Source organism: Giraffa tippelskirchi, chromosome 11 (assembly GCF_054371585.1).
Source record: "Giraffa tippelskirchi isolate mGirTip1 chromosome 11, T2T-mGirTip1v1.2.pri, whole genome shotgun sequence".
Taxonomy (NCBI): Eukaryota; Metazoa; Chordata; class Mammalia; order Artiodactyla; family Giraffidae; genus Giraffa; species Giraffa tippelskirchi.
In genome coordinates this window covers 9,731,805-9,748,013 of record NC_137285.1, presented here as the reverse complement: position 1 = coordinate 9,748,013, position 16,209 = coordinate 9,731,805, and the positions used below count along the sequence as shown (strand labels likewise).

Here is a 16,209-nt window from a genome sequence, read left to right as displayed (position 1 = left end):
GTTATGGTGCACAAGGCTTTGTTGCTTTGTGGCATGTTGGATCTTAGATCTCTGACCAGGGATCGAACCCATGTCCCCTGCATTGCAGGGTGAATTCTTAACCACTGGACCATCAGGGAAGCTCCTCCCAGGTAGATCCTTAACCACTATTCTATGCTATCTCGCGATGTGCCAGGTGGTCTTTAGCTCTACAGATATAGTGGGAAACAAAGGAAAACTAGCTTTGCCCAAAGGGAGCTTAAGAATTTTTTGGAATTAAAAAAAAAAAATCTTCTGGAACTTAGTCCTCTCTGTGGCAATTATGTGTGTCCGTCTTTGATCACACTGGGGGCCCCAAGTGTTCTTGCTCATTTGTCTCCATAGCCCCAGTGTCTAACCCAGTGCTGTCACCTGAAAAGACAAGTTTTAACCTGGGAAGGCTTCATGGAGGAAGCAGCTTTTGCAGGGAGTCTTAAAGTTTGAGGAGTTGAGAGGTTTCCTTCAGCCCACAGTGACTGATAATGACAGCCACTATTTGTGTGCCAGGCATGGTAACGAGCACATCAGCTTCCTGGGGGGCAGCCAGCTCCTGAGGGGCAGAGGAGAGACTGGATGTGAACCCAGACCCCCACTCTTAATAAGTGCCTTACACGGTCTTTCCAAGCCTGGTTCCAGATTAAGGCTGGGGTCTTTCTTTTCCATATTCCGTCCCCTTGTCTTTTCTTCTGGGGATACCTGGATGGGACTAGAGAGTAAGAGGATGATGGGCAAAGCCTGGACTTGGATCACCCCAAGTCCTGGGAAGAGTTCAGCTCCTACCCTTCCGGGTCCTCCTGACTTGGTGGAGACCCGGGTCCCTGGGAGACGGCACTGTCTGTCCCTCCCATGGCTCTTTCCTCCCCAACCCCTGTCCCCCTCCTCCTTCCTTAGCCCCTCTAGCTCATCAGGCTGTGCCGGAATCTGTGGGGAAAGGAGCAGGATTTCAGCTAAATATAAATCAGGCTGTTCCAGTTTCCAAATAGAACAAAGGAGCAGGGTGTTAAGTTGATTTTTATAAATAAAGAGAGAGGGAGTGAGAGAATATTTTTTCGAGATGTTTAATAAAATCGCCTTGTGAGAGGCAGGAAAATCACTGGGCTGCGATGGGAAGGATTTTTTTTGGGGGGGGGGATTGAGAAAGAGAACGGGAATGCTTCCTCCTTCCTGCTGTGACACTTGCCGACTCCCAGTCCTTTTCCCGGGACCAGGGAGAAACGGTGGGGCAGAGGTGGGTAAGATGCAGGGGAGGGACACGAGGGTCCCTAGGAGGAGGAGGAGGAGGAGGGCGAGGAACACTCATCATCGTGATAGTGACTGCGTATTGAGCGCCCACTGTATGCCAGGCCCTGTGCTAGATCTATGCATCATCTCCCCAAATGCAGACAAGCGTGAGGAGTAGGGATCCTCGTCACTGGGAGCTCTGCGAACTAGCCCCTGCCTACCTCTCTGACCTCACCTCCCTCTCTCCCCACCCTGGCTCACTCCAGTCCCACCACACAAGCTCCACACAGCAAGCTTATTCCCTTCTCGAGGTCTCCCTGCCTGCTCTTTCCTTGCCTCTAGGTCTCTCAGCCAGCCAGGTCTCTAGGTCTTCTCATCATTCGGGTCTCAGAATAAATGTCGCTTCCTGTCTGACCACGTTGCTAAATATGCATTAGCTAAATGATTGAGGCTCAGAGAGGTGAAGTGACTTGCCCAAGGTCACACAGCTAGGAAGTGACAGAGACAGGAGGGAGCCCAGATTTACCTCACCGCCAAATGCGTGCACTTTCTACTATTTTATAAGGCTTCTAGCATGGTGGGGGTGGGGGAACAGGGACTTAAGGAGATTTTTCTGGAACCCAGAGGTTTTGGAGGATGACCAGACAAAACCCTGGAGGATCAAAGTTGGGGGGTGGTGTCAGGGAAGTCAGAATGTCACCATCACTTTCATCCTTGTAATGTGCGTAACATATAAAAATTATTAAGCAGACAATCTTTTGGCAGCCGTTAGGCAGAGAGTTTTATTCAGTATCACCCAAAGGAGAGCTAGTCCGGGCTTTGGGGAAGTGGCACAGAGAGAGTTTCTCATCTCAGGAGGTGGGAGGGATGGTCAGAGGAAGCAGTGATATCTTGCACCCCTGCCCACCTGTTCCCCTTCTTTCCCTCGACCCCTCCACTTCTGTTCATTGGCACATCACGTGTGGGGTGGGCTAGGAGAAAGTGTCTGCACATGTCCCCGGAGTCAGAGGGGGCTGGTTAAGCCTTTCTGCTGACGTCAGATGCTGCCTCACCAGGTCCCGTGGGGCTTGGACAAGTCATCCAGCTCTCTCTGAGTCTCAGTTTTTTCCTGTGTAACACAGAGATGGTGAAATTTGCTTGGTTATGAAGATGAGAGATATGGCATTATATGTCAGGAACCCATACTACAAACACATGGTAGATGTTCTGTGGACTAGATGAAAGCTGTCATTTTCTAATTTATTATTACCCTTCTCCAGATTAGAATCTAATTGAGCACAGCGACAGTCACTCCGTTAATTGATGGCCACTATATGCCAGGCTCTGGGCTAAGCATTCTATGTGGAGTATCTTGTTGAATTCCCCATATCAGTTCCATGAAGTAGGTGCAGTTATTGTCATCATAATATCACAGCAGTATTATTACCATAATACTATTATTGTTATTATTCCTCATTATTGAATGAGGAATATGGGGCTCCCAGAGTGAAGTGACTTGCCAAAGGTCACACAGCCAGGAAGTAGCTGAGTTGGGCCTGAAATCCAGGTAAGCCCAAGTGCAGATCTTGGGCTTTTAAATATTATACAATCCTGCCTCCCAGAACTAGTGAACTAGTGGGCCTTCTGGTGCTCCAGGGGGTTGAGCCTGGGGTCAGGGGAGAGTGACAGGGTCAGAGAGGGTCATGGTAAAAAGCAGAGGCCAGGCCTTGATTAGGAGGTCAGCGAAGGAGCCTGGGATGGAATGGTGGGATTCAGGAGTGATGCTGCAGTTTGGGGGGCTGTGGCTCTGAGCCTCTGACTCATTCAGACTGAGCAGCTTGACTCCCAGCCACAGGAGATACTATTTATAACCTGCAGGTTCTAGCAGCCTCCGGATCACGGAGCCCTGCAGCTACCTGGGGCCCTTGGCCCTGGCCTGCAGGGCAGAGAGGGGAGACAAGTGGTCGGGGAAGGCCATGGCCCGGCCTCCCTTCTCTTTGCTTTGGACTCTCCAGTCAGCACAAAATACACCCTCAGGTGCCCTATGGCTCACTCTGGGGGTGTCTGGCTTGTCATCAGCAGAGTGCCTGGTACCTAAGAGGCTTGAATGAATGAATTAACGAATGAACGATCATCACTTCAGACTTTTTTCTTGGGTCAGATGATGTCACTTCTCTGCCCTAGACTCTCCAGTGGTTTTCCATCTCATCTGGAGTAAAAGCCACAGTCCTTACCAGCGGCCTACAAAGCTCCTACCTGACATGGCTCCTTTACTTCTCCTGGGAGCACGAGTGGAATGTCCCTGCCTTGGGGTCTCGCCCTGCTTCCTCCTCCTGGGACTCTCTTGCCTAGATCCCTGCCTGTCTTCTTCCCTCACCTCCTTCAGGTCTTTGCTTCAGTGCCAGCTTCTTAGTGATGCTTTCCTTGACCCTTCAACTTAAAACTGCATCTACACAGAATACTCCTGATCCCCTCTCCTGCTTCATTTCTCTCCGTGGTGGTTGCCATCATCTAACACATTACCTACATTACTAATTTATCATTTTATTGTCTGTTTCCTCCCATTAGAACATCAGCTTCAGGGTAACAGAAATTTTTGTCCATTTTGATTACTGCCGTAATCCTAGTGCCCGGCACATATATGGCACTCAAAGAGTATTCGTTGGCAATATGAATTCACTGGGATTTTTCACAGACTTGCTGTATGACCTTGGACAGCTAACTTCACCCCTCTGGGCCTCAGTCAGTGGCCTCCCAGTTTGGATAGTCATTGGGCTCTATCCCATCATCCTGGTTCCTATGATATACTTTTTTAAAAAAACATGTGTACTGAAAGGAGAGCTGGCCAAGGCCTGGCTTGGTATTTTTCTCCCAGACTGGGCTTCTCTCTGCAGAGCTCTGGGGCCTGGAAGCAGGCATATACCAGCACTCTTGTACCTACATTGGGGACTTTGAGCAGATGCATCTGTGTGAGTGAGCCTCTATGTGTGTTCGGGAACCTGGCCGAGATGGGACATGGCAGCAAAATGTCAGTACAGGCCCCAATTCCATCTTCCTGCTTCTTTTTGTTTTCAATGGAGCAAAAATCAGACATTGTCAAGGGCATGGCAGACCCCTCTGCAATTCACTGATGGGAACACCCACTTCTCTGGAGATGCAAGGGAAGAGCTTGTTGGCTGTGAATCCTCATACCTTTAACAGGCTGCTGGTACTTCCTCAGGAGCCAGCCAAGAGGAACCCACCGCAGCGCTGCCCACTGTTGGATGAGGGAGGCCCGTGGTGCACAGCGGGCTTCATGGGGATGCCAGGCCCCGTTTAGATCTCATCTGTTCTTAAGGGGAAATGGATCCAAACTTTCCCAGGTTTCTTCCTTCATCTCCTCAGGTTTTTTTTTTTTCTCAAATCCTGATGTCTCAGGAGAGACCTAGCCCTGACCCTTCTACTTAAAATCGTACCCATGCAACACACTCCTTATTCCCTCTCCTTGCTTCATTTTTCTGCATGGTACTTGCTATCATCTAACCCACTACATATACCGGCAGAACCCTTTTTAAAAAAAATCTATTTTTGGTTGTGCTGGGTCTCCACTGTTGCACGGGCTTTTGCTCTAGTTGCAGCGAGCGGGGGCTACTCTCTAGTTGTGGTGCGCAGGCTTCTCATTGCGGTGGCTTCTCTTGGTGTGGAGCTCAGACTCTAGGGCGCAGGCTTCAGTAGTTGTGGCTCTTGGGTTCTAGAGCACTGGCTCAGTAGTAATTGTGTGCATGGGCTTAGTTGCTCTGTGGCACGTGGGATCTTCCCAGATCAGGGATCAAACCTGTGTCTCCTGCATTGGCAGGTGGATTCTTTATCCAACAGAAAAGCCCCTCTTTTTTTGGCTACAGTTCAGTTCAGTCACTCAGCTGTGTCCAACTCGTTGCAACCCCATGGACTGCAGCATGCCAGGCTTCCCTGTCCATCACCAACCCCTGAGCCTACTCAAGGTCATGTCCATCATGTTGGTGATGCCATCCAACCATCTCATCCTCTATCGTCCCCTTCTCCTCCCACCTTCAATCTTTCCCAGCATCAAGGTCTTTTCTAAGGAGTCAGTTCTTTGCAACGGTGGCCAAAGTATTGCAGTTTTAGCTTCAGCATCAGTCCTTCCAATGAATATTACACCACGGGATATTAGGAATCTCTGTTTCCCAACTAGGGATAAAACCTGCATTCCCTGCCATGGAAGCACAGAGTCATGATCACTAGACTGCCAAGGAAGTCCCAGAGCCCACTACATATATTACTAAAGGGCTTTGGAGTTTATTAGCCTATTCATACACTATCTCATTTACTCACACAATCGCTTCTGTTTTTGCACACCCCGAACTTACCTAGCACAGTACCTGGCATCTGGTGGGTAGAAGAATTCATTTTTCTGAGTAGTGGAAGGCAGGCAGGAGTCTCATTTTATAACAATGATGAGGTTCAGTGGTGATATGACAGTTCAAAGTCATACAGGTAAGACATGAACCCAGGCAGGCAGGTGGCTCTGAGTTACTAGGGAAGGAGAGCAGGAACTCCTTCCCAGTGATGATCACACTTCAGGAAAACAAACTTTACTTTTGAAGGAGGAGCAAGGGCCTAAGAAAGCTTGGGTGTTGGGGAACTAGAGAAACTTGGGTTCAAATCCCAGGACTGTCATTACCTGTGGCTGTGGTCAAGTCCCCCAAGCCACAGGAGCCTCATTTTGTCTATCTGTAAAACAGACACATTGGTCCCTACTACACAAAGTCCTTGGGGTCATTTAGTCCAATGTCTGCCACTGGGTGATGCCCACTACATCCCAAGCGCACCCTGACTGCCTCAGTGACCTTCTGAATCTCTCTCCCATTCCAACACTGCATCCTGCTTTCAGTCGGACCAGGATGAAATGCACAGCTGCAACATCTGGGTGAGGGTGAGGAGATAACACAATAAATAATCCTGTCGCACACAAGCAGCGTCCACAAGCCATGGGGCAGGAAGCCAGACAAGTCCAAGGCGTGAAGCAGGAGGAACGTTATGCTCCCACTGGGACACTGAGTACTGTCATGTTGTCCCTCATCTCAGATCTTGGGATTCTCCCCTCATCTCAGATCTTGGGAGTGCCAGGGTATACACTTGAGGGGAAGAGAGAAAGCAAACACCTTGAACCTCAGAAGTTCTTTTGACCTTTTTCATTATTAAAGGATGCTTCGCTGGGCCCCAGGGACCAAAGGAAACCTGGGTCCAAAGAATTGGTAGAGAAATGGCCATCATCAGGCAGGGCAGTCCTCCTGGGTTCAGTTAGGCAACAACTGAGCATTCAGCTCTTTACTGGTGTTCCGATCTGGGGGTGCAGTGACACCCCCAGCTGGGGAGACATACATTCCCTGGCAAGTGTCAGCCAAGTGGAAACTGGACGGATGCGTCTCAGTCTGCAGAAGAGGGGAGAGGGAGGCTGTTGACAGATCTGGGAACAGAGCACAAGGGCCTTCGAGTGGGGAGAAGCCAGGATGGTCGAGAGAACTGAGGTGGAACGGTGGCACTCTGAAGAATTTTGGACTTGATCCTAAGAGCAGTGGGAAGCCATTGAGGTTGGGAATAACACAGTGTTTATGGCCCTGCACTGAACAATATTTTTGCCTTGTTTTCTAATTTTTTTTTAAAAAAGTGGATTTTTCAATTCCATACCTGCCAAAATAATTTTTTTTTTCAGAAGGAGAAAATAAGGGAATGATAGAATATGCATTTACCTCCAGGATTAAATGTGCTAACAGATGCAAATTGCCTAGCATTCTATGTGTGGTCTATAAATGGTAGTTCCCTTATCTTTCCTCTGAATTCCATTTCACAAATTCTGCTATTCCGAGAGCACGGAAGGAGACCAAGTCTCCCTACAGACTAAAGATAAATTTCATTTGAAGTACTCTGGATGGATGAAAAAAGTGGGATTGGTTCATAAGATCAAAGGGTGATTATTTTACGAAATTATTATTCAAATAGTGAGGCCCCCCTGATCCAACTTATTACTTGATTTATGGAAATACGGTCCCTATTCAACTTTTTAGGAACACTTTTGTTGCATAAAACAAGACCACATTTCACCATGTCAGTGCCCATGGCGATGTTATTCCTCACTGTGAGAGTTCCATCTTTCTGGCCATGTAGTAGACATTTGAGTACTTGTGTGGTTGATTTAAATGCTGGAATAAATCTTCTGCTAAATCTCAAGTCGGGGGCATCAGTTCTGTAGCTCTCTCTTTATAGTTGTTCACATGAATTTTGATGGCATGAAAATGCTTGTTCTCGATTTATATTTAGCTCATACAAACGCTACTGCACAATTATGTTGTAAGGAGGAATTAGGTTTTATCTTTAAGTTGTTATTATAGCGTTGTGAAAAGGTGAACATTGAGAATAACTATAAAGTAGTAGCATATTGTATTATTCATTTGCTACTCTTTAAAAAAAAAAAACTGTGGTGCAGGGCCTGGAACAGACTGACACCTGTGGTAGGTGTATCAGTCAGGTTCTGTATAAGGAGCAGATGGTATGTTCAAATTAGATAATTAGAGGGGGATTTTATAAAGGGACTATTTACAAAGGTTTGGGTGAAGTGTAGGGAAATCATAGGGGTAGTGGAGTGTCCATAAAGCTGAGCACCAAAAATCTGATCCTTTTGAACTGTGGTGTTGGAGAAGACTCTTGAGAGTCCCTTGGACTGCAAGGAGATCCAACCAGTCCATCCTAAAGGAGATCAGTCCTGAATGTTCATTGGAAGGACTGATGCTGAAGCTGAAACTCCAATCCTTTGGCCACCTGATGCGAAGAACTGACTCCTTAGAAAAGACCCTGATGCTGGGAAAGGTAGAAGGCGGGAGGAGAAGGAGACGACAGAGGATGAGATGGTTGGATGGCATCACCGACTCAATTGACATGAGTTTGAGCAAGCTCTGGGAGTTGGTGATGGACAGGGAAGCCTGGCATGCTGCAGTCCATGGGGTCTCAAAGAGTCCGACAGTACTGAATTGAGTGCAGTATCCAGGGGGCTAGGAATAACTGGGGTCTTTAACCATTCCTAGAGCTAAAAGTTGAAAGGGAGGGAGAAATTCCAGAACCCAGAAAGAGAGCTGTGTGGAAAGGGTTGCCTTGAGAGGGAGCAGTGACCTTTTATCAAAAGACATAACCAACCTGAGGCCATCTGGCAGGGAGGGAACCAGGGAAATAAATACATCACCCTCAGTGTCCTTCTGCCCTCCAGTCTGCTGCTGCCACCTCCCACTGGCTGCACCCAAATGGAAGCTAGAGTGTCAAGTCCATGGAGTCTGTACGGGGGAGCATCCCAGGTCAGACAGTAGATCACGAAGGGCAAATGGAAAAATATCTGGTACAGCAGGCTTCATTTCCAAGCTGAATAAATACCTGACATTTAAATCTTGAGGTCTTAGACAATGAAAGCTTTAGGGATGGCCCCGTGGCAGTAGGTTCAAGGTTATCATGTGTTCATTCTTTGGACCAACTGAACATTCTATAAAAAGTATTAACCTGGACATTTTGAGAGAAGCCCAGCTTTGACAAAAGAATCCCAGAAATGCAAGGAATTCTCCTTCCTGATGCACGTATTTTTCAGAGCACCTCCCCACCCTATCAAAGAAGCACTTGTTTAGAGCTCGGAATATACCTATGACCCTACTGGACTCAAAATTAGACGATGCTTCCCTCCCCAGAAGCAAGCGAGTTCAGCTCAGGCAAAGCGCCCAGGTTCTGAATCTTGTGGCTGGCAACTGGCAATTACGTTCCTTGCATGTTGGTACCTTTTAGGTAGTGGCTGAATAGTCATTTTTCAGGCCAGGGGACCAGAAGCGGGTTTGTCAGTGCAGTTCCGGAAATTGAACTTGGTCTTGTGAATGGAGTCCATCGTGGTCTCACATTTTCTGAATCTGTGAAACCATCCCCCTGTTTAATGAAGTCCTCTTGGAAGAGGAGGGAATGGGTCTCCTTTACTGACATGACTCTGACAAGCAAATCAATTCGTTCCATTTGTTTCCTCTTTGAAAACAGCAATCCTCGAGCATTACATAATCTAGTCTTCATGCCTCGCTGGTTTGTTCTGTCCTCCTGAGGAACTGGCAGATGGTGCCAAAGCGGAGACCCGCACACACGCCTCGCGAGCCTCGTGGTAACGGGAGAGCTGCTCACGGTGTCTGTCTCTTTGCTGTGGGGTCTCTCGCTGGCACTGGTTTCCCTGGCTCAGTCTGCTCTTTAGCATTCCTCAGGCACCGCTGGCTTCTTGCCTGGGGCTCTCATTCCAAGATTAATTGGGAATACTGAAAGCAGATAAAAAGAGAACAGAAAGTGAAGTTGCCAGGGCAGAGAATTTGCCGCATCTCTTCTAAACGCCCTCCTCCATTAAAGTCTGAAGCATCTTTGGCAGTTTTAGCTCCAGACCTTCCTCACCCAGCCTGGTCCCTGGGTCCATCCTTGTTGCCGGGTTACACATAGCCTGGGGATGGGGCTGGCTGTGTCAGAGTGGGGAGAGCAGAGATCTGCTTGATAAGGTCTCTGAATTTCTTTCTCTCTTTCTCTTGCTTGTGTGAGTCACATACCTGCAGGAATGATTGTTCCCCAGATAGGGCAGTTGCCTGGATCCACCTTCAGGTCAGTGATGTCATCTTTGCTTAAGGAAAATTATCTCATCACTCTGTAAGAGAAGGAGCTTCCCAGCAAGGCCCTGTCAGTGAAACCACAATGTTTAGATATCCAGGCAAAGATGCTGCCTATGTAGCTCATCTAAAAGGAAACAAAGGCTTCTCGAGCATCCTGTGGTGGGTACAGTTCTACTGACATTAATACTTAGGACCAGAAATGAGCTAACATGCTCCAGTTGTGAAAATATTGAAATACATTCATATCAGTTGGTAAATAGTTCTCCCTTTGCGCTCCCAAGTGCCTCCCATCCTTCTGCTAATTTTTAAATCTGTTGAGAGGCTCTTATTTTAGGTGATTGCAAGAGCAAGCTCTACCTTTCCATGCAGCGCTGTGAGTGGCCATTGCTACTTTGTTTTCAACCGTGCAGAACAAGGAGGTCTGCTCGGGTGTCGAGCCAGGCTCAACTCCAAGTGCCGCAGATGTAACCGCCCTGCTCACAGACCGCACTGTTGGCTGACTCGAATTTTGGATGGAACCTTCAGGCAATTAAAGCATAGAACCCTCCTGCCTGTGGCAAAAACATGCCTGGTCCTTCAAAGGTCACATGTACCTTTACGCTGGCTGGTCACTCAGGATTCAGGCTGCACATACAGACGACAGAAACGATCTGTCTGATGGAGGAAAACAAAGCAAACCATGTGGAATCTCCTTCAGTTCCATTTCCCCACCACTGAGTCCAAACAGAGGGAACTAATTTCTATAAAAACAACAAATGTTTTGCTGCTTTCAATTTGTGACTCGTTCACTCAATGTAGTGAGCACCTACTGTGCTATTATATGTCTGTCATCTTGCTAGATGCTGGATATCCAGTAGTGAATAAAACCCTGTCTCTGCTTTCATGGAACACACAGTCTATTGGGGGAGATAGATAATAAAGGAAGCCAGCACAGTTGGAATGTCCTTAGGTCATCTCAACATGGGTTGCATTTCAGCTGATGGAAACTGTATGGATGTAATGGTGACTTCCGGTATGTTGTATATGGAGTATACGTGTCTACGCTGCTAGAGTAGACAGCAGCGTAGGGGTGTGCCAGGGGTGTGTGGCAATCGTATTAAAGGAATAACACATGGCAGGGTGAGGGTGGGGGGTGAGATCACTTCCTGTATCCAGTCAAGATCTCAGAGAGGCTGGGAATTGCTTTGGGTTAGGGGAAGACAAAGAGGAATGCTCTGAATGAGAATGATGGTGATGATATATTTAATATTTGGAGATCAGATAGGCTGTCCTTAAAAGAAAATGGTAACTTCTGACCAATCAGTCATCTGTTCGGTTCAGTTCAGTTCAGTCGCTCAGTCGTGTCTGACTCTTTGCGACCCCATGAATTTCCCTCGTCTATGCTTTTTATCTCCTTTGCCCTTGAAACCAGGGAACAAGTAAACACAGAATTTGCTAGCTAGGAGGAGGGGTACAAGCAAACTGCACCCCCAAAACCATGGATGGCTAATGGCCTACATAGGAATCAGTTGGTGAAAACCTTGGCCTCACTGTCAGAGCCTCTTCCAATAGAATTCAGTCCCCACTATTTTGAAAATCATAATTCATGTCCCTAAGACAGTCTGGTAGTTGGTTCTACTTGTCAGTCTTAATTATTTTTGCTCTGTCTGTCCTGCTTGCTTGATTTTTCTTTGTATTGAGTTATAATTTATACGCAGCAGGAGGTTTAGTTTCAAACGTTAAGTTCAGTGTTGACATCCGCATATATATTCTTATAATCCACATCCCTTTTCATTTTATTTTAAAAATCTTGGAATCCTCTTAAGTGATGAACATTTGGCAGATATCCGAAAAGGAATCCCCTATTCATTTCACTGACTGTCCCCTCCCCTCTGACCCCTTGAAAAAAAATTCTCATCTAATCCTTTCTCGAGTTCCCCAATCACCACAGAGGACTTAAAGCCATAAGAACATTTTGTAATCCCAGCTTTCTGAAACCTAACAGAGAGATTTTGTCATCTGAAAACAAGGGAGAGATTAAGTACAAAATTTGATTCTGACAGTGGCAGAAAGGAGCCAGCTCGACAGGAAACGTCACGAGAATTAATCCGAGCACCGCTGTCCACCTTTTTCATGACTCTGAACATGACATAAGTTCTGGTCAGGACGGAACAGTTTTTAAAGGAGTTTGCTCCAGGGACATGACATCATCAGACTGAGACATTTTAAATGAGAGATCCGTGTACATTTTAAAAAACTACCTTTCTCCTCTGACTGCATGCTGTTAGAAATGAGACACTAAGACAGCTAAACACTGTTCTCTCTAGACTAATGTGGTCCCAGACCCAGCTTCTCTTTTTAACTGTCCTTTTGTCTTTCCAGCACTCCACAACAGCTCTTCTTTTGTATAACTTTCATCATGGGTTATGCAGTCAAATAACACAACAACATATAATTAGTTAATAATTGCAATTTGTGTAACATTTAAAGGCAAGTGAGAGGCTTTATGTGACAATGCTTCTAAAGATATAATCCAAAAGGATTAGTTAAAAAATTATTTCTACATGGCAGGATACTTTGCAGTAACTATACTCCCATTAATGGCAAAAAAAAACAGAGAGGCAAGCCATTCTTATTTTCTACATGCATAACTTCCCATGTCTTAACAGTGACATTTCTGAAATATTTCCCGAATCTGACCCAGAGTCTACTTTCAGTCCTTATTACCTCCCCATCAGACTTACAATCCAGAAAGAAAGGCACGGTGTTCCCTTAATTACTGCTCTGTTTCCAATGCCTAGCACATGGTGGGGACTTGAGCATTTATGTTAAAGAAGTGGACCTAATTTCCTGGTTGGTCCTGCCTTCAGTGTCCTTTTAGTCCATTCCACAATGCATCATCATTTTCTTCAAAAACACAGTTCTGCTTATCTCCTATATGCACGCATAAAACCATCAAGATCTGTCTTGTCTGTAGAATAAAGGACAGATTCTTGACTATATCACATTCCAGAGCCTTCACTGTTTGGTCCAATCACCTTTCCAGGCCTATCTTCCAGCCCTTACCCCTCCTCCCCACAAACCATAAATAGTTGCCACGTTCCCTCTGCAGGTTCACGCTCCCAAGCCTTCACAGAAGCTGTCCTCCTTCCTTGGAATGACCTTCCTTTTACCTTCCTGTTCACCTGGTGGAATTTCACTTCTTCAAAACGCAGCTCAAATGGCACCTTCTCTGATGCTTCTCCAGCTCCCTTAAGGGTTCTGCTTGGTGCTCCCACATAACCTAGCTGTCCTGCCCTTATTGCACGTTTCCCATGATATCATAGCAGGGTTTATCTTCTTTCTTGTTTTTGCTTTTTTGTGTGTGCAAATTCCTGGAGAGCAGGAACTGAAGCTTACTGTGATTCTTTACGAATCTCCTGACTCTGACCGCCCCTTCCTGCCTCCCCCATTTTCGGCCTAGTCCAAGCCACCATCCCCCCTCACCTGCTCCACACAACAGCACCTGGCCGTCTCACGCTGCCGCGTTCCATCCGGGCAACGGACTTGCTGCGAAGCCACCAATGCTCCTCGAACGATGTAAACAACCAGGTGCCTCATCTCGTCCTCAAACCTGCTAGTGGTTTCCCTTGATACTTAAAAAACTCCGAAAGCCCTGGACTCTCTGGCCCCTGCCTTCCTCTCCAGGTTCATCTCTATCGCTCTGCCGCTTGCCCACCCCAGCCCCACTTATCTCTGCTTCTCCGGGAATGTGCCAAGTCATTCCCTCTTTGGGACTTTCTTTCTTTCTTTCTTTCTTTTTTTACTTTTTGGCCACATCACGAGGCATGTAAGATCTTAGTTCTCTGACTAGGGATTGAACCCTCGACCCTGCATCGGAAGCCTGAATCTTAACCACTGGACCGGAAGTCCGCCTTCTTGGGACTTTTGACCTGTCTCCTCTCTGCCAGAAAAGTGCCGGCTCTGGATATATGCCTGGGTGCTCCCTTACTTCTTTGCGATCTCTGCTCAAACATCCCCTCCTTAGAAAGGGCTTTCCTAACTACAGTCTAAGGTGACACCCTCCATTAAGTCTTCCTCTCCTACCTGCTTTATATCTCTTCACTGCACTAAATGCCACTAGTTGGTCACCATTAATTATCTGTGCATCTCCAGTTGTCCATCTGTTGCTAGGGATACAGAGTTTTTGTTTATCATTATGTTCCTGGTACCTAACATGGTGCCTGGCAAACAGCAGGCACTCAAGTGTTTGTGGAATGAGTGGATGAATCTTTATATCCCAGGTGACTAACACAGCGCCTGGTTCTAGAAGGATTTGTCAAGTGAATGTCCAAATTAACGAATTTTATAAATGAAATGGCATCTTGGCCTATATCCAGGACAATCTAGGATCTGAGGGCAAGTGTTTCATCCACTTGTCCCGTGAACATAATTTTGATTTGTTTTATTTAAGATCATAAGTGATGTAACCAGATTCTTCACTTTTTCAGAAACTGGTCGCTGACAGATGTCTTGCCCAAGAATATTGAGGGAATTTCAGAAAGCTCATCAAGAGGGGGTACAGTGGGGATTTAGAATACCCTTCAGCCCACTGCTTTCAGAAGCTCCGGAGGGATTCGGATAAGGTACTTTATCTCCTGTGATTTATCCAGAATGGACGTTGGTTGTTAATCCTGCCTGACACTGATTACTCTGAGGGCTGGAACAGGTAAGACACCGACTGACCTCGGACTCCGAGAGAGTGGACATGTTAATGAGGCACCCCAGCCTGCCTCAGCGTTTGTGCTCTAGGAACCCGAGTGGCTTTGCTGTGGCAATTCAGGCCCTCAGAGTAGGTGAAAGTGAAAGGTGAAAGTGTTAGTCGCTCAGTCACATCCGACTCTTTGCGACCCCATGGACTGTGGCCTGCCAGGTTCCTCTGTCAGTGGGATTTGCTGCGGGGAACAATTTGCTGGAGAAGAGGAATTTCCCTTGTTCACTTTGGCCTCCAGGCAGCTGTTTTTCCCATCCTGTTTTTCTTAAATCCTTGCACATGGAATGAGATGTCTGCATAGGCAGACAGTACAGAGAGGGGTGAACCCTCGGCAGGAGTGAAGTGTAGCTTATTGGCAATCTGTCCATCTATCCTTCTGTGGAGTCAAAGCTGTGATCAGACTTGCCCTGTTCTCCTGCCTGGATGGCTTTCCCTGTTGGCTCAGCTGGTAAAGAATCCGTCTGTAATGCGGGAGTCCTGGGTTTGATCCCTGGGTTGGGAAGATCCCCTGGAGAAGGGAAAGGCTACCCACTCAAATATTTTGGCCTAGAGAATGTCATGGACTGTATAGTCCATGGGGTTGCAAAGAGTTGGACACGACTGAGTGACTTGCACACTTTCCTGCATGGATGGCATCATCCATGTGATTTGGAGAGACCAGAACAGGGAGAGCCTGGGAGGTTCACACCCCATCCTTTCAAGTCCCTGGTACCCCATTACTAAACAAGAGTGGGGGATGGGGCTGATAAGGTGCAGAGGGAAGGGAACTTCCTGAACTGCACTTGGCCCTGCTGTGAACACTGGGCTAGGCCTTTTATGTGCTAGTGTCATCAGATGTTACCAAGAAGTTAGTTATGACTATTATCGGCATTTTACAGAACAGGAAAACAAGGTTCAGAGAGGCTGATGACACTTGCCCAAGATACCCAGATGGTAAGTGGCAGAGCTGGGGTCTGAAATTCATACCAGGCCTACGGGACTTCTGCCTGCCTACCAAGAGCAGAAATTTCTTTACCATCTAGAAGGGCAAGAGGGCGGGAGGGGGACAAGAACTGGAGGGGCAGCAAATGGGTCCTACCTGAGACTTGAGCATCACCAGACCCTGCAAAGCCCAGGTTATGCGGGTGCCACCTGGCTTCTCTTCTGTTCTGAGAACTGTCTTCCTGGTCCCATTCCAGGGTACTGGGAATGGTGAAGCCCCCATACAGGGGAGCCGTTCCTCCCAGCAGTGTCCTTCCACGCCATTCTGGCTACGGGGTTCGTGGTGGCGGTATCATACACAGCCTGCCTTCACCCTCCTTGCGTCTCGAGTTTACTTCCTTCACTTCTCTCGTCATCTTTTCGAAAGTTGTACCCCCTGGACAGTGCACCCCGCCAGCATTTCTGGAGGTTCCGGCGGTTGTGGGTCATTTGGGAACCTCCGGGCGTGCTCCCGGGCACTGCCGGCGCCACCAAGGTCTGGGCGTCTTTGGGGCCCTTCGCCGAGCCCCTTCCCTCGCGCTCGCGGCTCCGCGCCGCAGCGCCCCCTCCACCGCCAGGGGCCGCCCGGAAGCGGGGCTCCTCGAGCGCGGGGCGGGGCAAGGGGCGGGGCGCGGC

At 47.6% G+C, this 16,209-nt stretch overlaps 1 long non-coding RNA gene across 2 annotated transcripts; it reads right to left on the bottom strand.

Annotated features, from left to right (window-relative positions):
- Nucleotides 1–1,995: 1,995 nt before the first annotated feature.
- Nucleotides 1,996–16,134, bottom strand: LOC145527868 (uncharacterized). 2 transcript variants are annotated; one of them, XR_014069963.1, is made up of 4 exons: nt 15,692–16,134; nt 8,407–9,542; nt 5,586–6,141; nt 1,996–2,347 (listed from the first exon to the last, which is right to left on the bottom strand). It is a non-coding gene; the product is annotated as an uncharacterized LOC145527868 (long non-coding RNA). The 2 variants fall into 2 exon arrangements; XR_014069962.1 differs by lacking the exons at nt 1,996–2,347; nt 5,586–6,141 and adding an exon at nt 9,822–9,946 and having other exon boundaries at nt 8,601–9,542.
- Between the last annotated feature and the right edge of the window lie 75 nt (nt 16,135–16,209).